This window comes from Pteropus vampyrus, unplaced genomic scaffold (genome assembly GCF_000151845.1).
Source record: "Pteropus vampyrus isolate Shadow unplaced genomic scaffold, Pvam_2.0 Scaffold348, whole genome shotgun sequence".
Classification (NCBI taxonomy): Eukaryota; Metazoa; Chordata; class Mammalia; order Chiroptera; family Pteropodidae; genus Pteropus; species Pteropus vampyrus.
In genome coordinates, this window is record NW_011889129.1 from 2,010,500 (window position 1) to 2,015,500 (window position 5,001).

Here is a 5,001-nt window from a genome sequence, read left to right on the forward strand (position 1 = left end):
GCTGAACTGGGACTGCCCACTTGGTTTTTATATTCTGCCCTAGGCCACCATCTGCAGTAACAACAACAATAACCATGACAATAAACACAATAAGCCCTTACTGAGTATGCTTGACTTCAGGCTAAGAGTTTTATTCATTTCATATACTACAACCCTACAAGATAGCTACTGCTACTACCCCAATTTTACATATAAGGAATATGAAGCCCAGAGAAGTTAAGTATCCCATCCAAAGTCACACAGCCTGTTTGGAGTCATTAGGATTTGAAGACTATTTTTTTCTGACTTAAGTCTTAATCACAGAACCAGGGGGTTCTTAACCAGAAGCCCCCAAAGACTCTCTGAATGGGTTTCAGGAGCTCTGCAGATACCGGAAATTGTGTGTGAAATTATGTATGTTAGCCCAAGTAGGCACATTTTTCCAGGGGCGATATTATATAACCTATTGGATTCTCAAAAGGGGTTGGAGATCCAGAAAAGGTTAAGGTCAGAAGCAGGCCAAGAAGGGGAAGGGGATAGGCAGACGGAAGCTGCCTTCTCAAAGGCCTGAGGAGTACGGAAACAGTTGCTCCAAAATTCAGAATGGGCTCCAAGACTGCTTCTGGACCTGCCCTGCTGTCTCTGGCCAGGCCCAGCTCTCAGGACCTCATCTGGCAAAGAGAGGTGGGGACAGCGTCTATGGCCAGGGCACTCCTTTGGAGAGCACCCCATCCTGCTTCTCCCCACTGCACTTCTTTTGTGAACTGAACCCTTTTAGAGCCTAGTAACAGAGTGGCTCCACCACAAAGGCCAACCTCTTCCAGACACTTCAGCCCTGCATAGGGGGGTTGACTGTCCTTTGAAAGTATGGGGGGCATAGACAGACCACTGAGTGATAGAGACAGGTAGAGGGAATAAGACAGTTCCCAGGAGGTGCTCAAGGCTCAGGTGACGTACCCTGCAGTCTCTAGAACAGCCCTCTCTCTTTGGTCCCAAGCCTTTGCTCCCTCATCCTGAGGCAGGAAGGGTTTCTATCAGTTCTCTTTCTGGCACCTATTGCTCTGTTTTAAGTGCTCTACTCATTTGGGGAAACCTTCCCTGCCCTGTTCAGTTCCTCTGTGCTCCTTAGCACACACCTCCTTGGTGTTATGTCTGATTGCTAGGGACATGCTGGTTTGTCTGTCTGCCCTTCTGCCTCTCGTTCCACCTGGCTGTGAACTTGGGGAGGAAGGGACCTGAATCACCTCTCCATGACCTATGCCAGCCTGTCATATACCAAAGCCTCCTCATGAATTTGTTAAATGAATTACTAACTAAATAAAAACAGACAAAAGAGAGAGGCGGGGACCTCAGTCTGTGCCCCAGAAAGAGGACCAGGGGTGTGAGGGAAGGGTAGGTGCATTGTTCTGCCAGCTGCATGCAGATGTGTGAGGCACTGCTGCTGCTCCAATACACACAGAGGGGCACAGAAGCCTCATTCTTTAATGCTTTTTGGCCATGATTGCGGGGGGGGGGGGCGCTTCCTGGGTTCTGGACCCAGCTGTGGTATAGCCTAACTCAAGAATGAAATTTGTTCATTGTCTCGCTCTCTTTTTAAAAACAGGATTGTGTCTCTATCATGTTTTGGGTCCAGAAGCAGAGAGGAAGAACAGACAGAAGATGGAGAGTAATGAGCAGGCAGGAATGAAAGAAACAGACACTCCCACCCTAGTAGCCCAGGGAACTGTGAAGAGGGTAAAGATAAGTGTTGGGGGGGTCTGGTTCTATCCCAGTGGAGGTGGCATTTGAGTTGAGCCTTGAAAAACTAGGAGCATTGGGTAGGTACAGAAATGAGGACTACTCTCCAGGCAAGGGGGGACAGCCAAGTAGGAAGCCAGAAGTGTCAGCTAAGAGAGACCCAGAGTGCCTCCATATTTCCTACTTCTGTCTCCTGGGCAGCAAGCTGCTGGGGTAGGGGTGAAATCTTTGATCCCTTGTGCACCTCCCATCAGTTCTGCAGCCTGGAGTAGGTGCTGGTGGGCTCCTGGGGCTGCAGGGTTGGGGATTTGGGGTGAGGCTGCATCCCCAGTCCTTGCCCCTCCTTGGCCTGCAACAAGGATTCCAGTCTTCTTGCTGCCCTCAGAAGCTCCAACACCTGACCCTCTCTCTCTTACTAACCTAGTTTGCCCAGAGATTCCTGGGTCTGAGCAAAACCGCTAATGTTGTTCAGCGCCATCCATTCCATAGAGGTCTCACTGCCTGTGGAAGGGCCCCAGACTGCAGGCTAGGCAGATGCGGGGTGGGGGATGTAGGCCCGGTGGATTGGTGGAGGGACAAAAGGGAGGAGACAGGAGGGAGACCGCGGAGGAGCAGGCCAGCCCCGCAAGGCGCAAGGCGGGTGCGGGAAAGGCCTGAGTCAGGCTTCTCATAATAAACTGCACGTGAATAATTCAGCAGGCATGCGGGGACTCATTGCATTAGCGCCGCGCCGCCTCCGCCGCCCCACTCATTCCCGCTGAAGAGAGGGGGTCACTAACACGCTTGAAGGGGGAAGCCAGGATAGAAGACCCCCTGCCGGCTCCTATCCTGGTTTCTGCCCAGGTCAAGTCCCACGGGACTCCCTGGCCTGGATCCTTCCGGTCCCGTTGGACAGAGGGCCGCCTGCTTGGCAATGCTGTCCCAGCTAAGCTGCTCTCAAGACCCCAGGCAAGAGAAGACTGGCGGCGGGACCAAGGCCAGACTGAGGGACACGGGAACCAACTGCCCCGGTGCCCAACCGCACAGAGAATGTGGGCAGCGTGGCTCTGGGCAAAAGTGGAGAAGGCAGACTCTGGGCTCAGAGTCGGGATGCCTCGGGGCTGCTTCACCTGGGCTTGGTTTTTCCTTGCTCTATCGAAGTGAAGCTTCAGGAAAATCACAGGACTTTCCATCCACTCTGGACCCCCAAGTTCTCTGGCCTCTGCCTCCGCTTGTCCCGCACCCGCAGATCCAGTTATGGCCTTGCCAGCCACTAGTGTCGCCCTGGCCCTGCTCTTGCCAGGGCGCCGAACGGAACCCCAAGCAGCTGGTCCTCGGAGAGAGGCTTAAGTGCATAACGACCGCAGCCTTAATTTCGTTTGAGCTGAACCGGCTCCCTTTGGCTTTTCCACTTCTCACTTGTTCCTGGATTCTTGATCTGGAGAGATTGCCCTCGTCCCATCTCACATCCACTGCTGCTTATTTCCTTCAGCTCTTCCCCACACCCTTTCACTTCCATTAGGTCGACACCACTCTCTCTTCAGCAACCCGCACCTTTCCGCAGGCAGCCTCGCTGCTCCTATGTAGTGAACCTCGGTGGAGACCATCGCGCTGGCCCCGCTGGCCCTCCCCGGGCTGTCATGGACAGGGACCACAGCCTGGTCTTCGTCAGTGCCCCAGGCAGCCGGACCAGACCCGCACTGAAGGCCGCTTGTGTGCTCCTCCCTAATGCTGCCCTCCCCACCCCACCTCACCCCACCCCACCCCGCCCCAAGAATCTTCCTCCTTTGCCGCTGCCTCCTCCTCTTCCTCTTCTCTCCGTTTCTATGCATTCTTTCTCACTCGTTTTTCTTCGTTTCCTAAGTGCGGTCTGCGGCAGCCGCTGGCCCCTGGGGAGGCCTGGGCTTACTCTGCCCCTCTTGAGGCCTCAGCCGGGGCTCTGGGTTCGCGGCCAAATTTCTAACAGCTTTCACAGCAGGGCGTCTCGGGTGTCTTCGAAGAGGTAGAATGATGGGCTGATGGCACGTTGACCTCAGATGTCCTCACTACGGGTGGGCTGTATGATCTTGGGTAAGTCTCTTAATCATTCTGAGCCTTGACAGGGTAAAAGTCAAAAGATTTAGGGAGAGTGATGGGAGACGAAGCCTTTTCATTCATTTGGGTAGAAGGGTTGCCTGCTTTGGAGTCTGAGGAGGAAGTGAGGTTCGCGGGAATTGTAGGTCTGAAATATTAACGAATATTTCGGGGAGCAGCTGGTAGCTGCTTTTTATTTTTCTTTTTTACAGCTGACGAAGTGCCAGGCGTTAGAAACCTCTCCAATCCTGACCAGATCTCCTTTTTACCTAAGAGGAAACGGGTTAAGATCACGTCGCGCTTGTCAGCGCCACAGGTGGAGTTCGAGCCCAGATCCGGCTCCGAAGCGCTCTTGAGTTTAAACCACGCAGTCTGGCTCAGAACTGGTGATTGGAGCTCTTGCTGGCTCGCCTCACGCTAAGCCAGCAATGGTGGGGCTGAATCTCCTAGGGTTCCCTTTTTTCCTTGCTGGGAAAGCTTTGAAATTCTTATTTTCAGGTAAACGATTTTGGCGGCTCCCAGAGAAGGATGGAAATAAGATCCCAATAAGGAACTTCCGGCGTGTTTTGGGAGAGCCTCTGGGGCTGGACAGGGAGGGCAGCTTTCCCTCAGGTAAAAGCCATCGCTCCTCGATTTTCCCTTCTTCGATTCTATCCATCCAGCCCTGAGTCTGTCAGGCCCGTGGGGCCTACGTCCCCAGCAGTCCTGGACCGAGGCGGAGAATGCCCAGGGCAGCGGTATGATCAGAAGGCCCCCTCCCCGCCCCCTTTTACCCTCTCTAGACCTGCCTGAGTAGAGTCCTCCTAGCTACAGAGAAGGGACTGGCTGTGGGGGCATGGAGTTGGGCAGGCTGGAAGCCGGTGCCTGGGCTGGGATCCCCTGGCCCGGCCGGGAGGGGCTGTAATCTGGCTCCCCAGCGACCCGGTCCCTGGCTCCCGCCGCAAAGTCGCACCGTGGCAGCCCCGATAGGCCAAGCGTCCCTCGACACAAGTCCCATTACGTTGTATTTATGTTTCACTTTATTGTTTTTTTTTCTCTCTCTTATTATTGTCTCACTCTGGGGGAGGCAAAGGATATAATATATTCATCTTTATTATACCAAATCTGTGTGAAGCATTTAATAAAACGCTGTTTCCACACAGCCAGGGATATTAGTGTGAGCTATTCTTAAGTTAATGCTCGGGTACTGAGGGCTCCTCCGCCACAGCGCCTGCTGCTGGCGGGCGGAGGAAA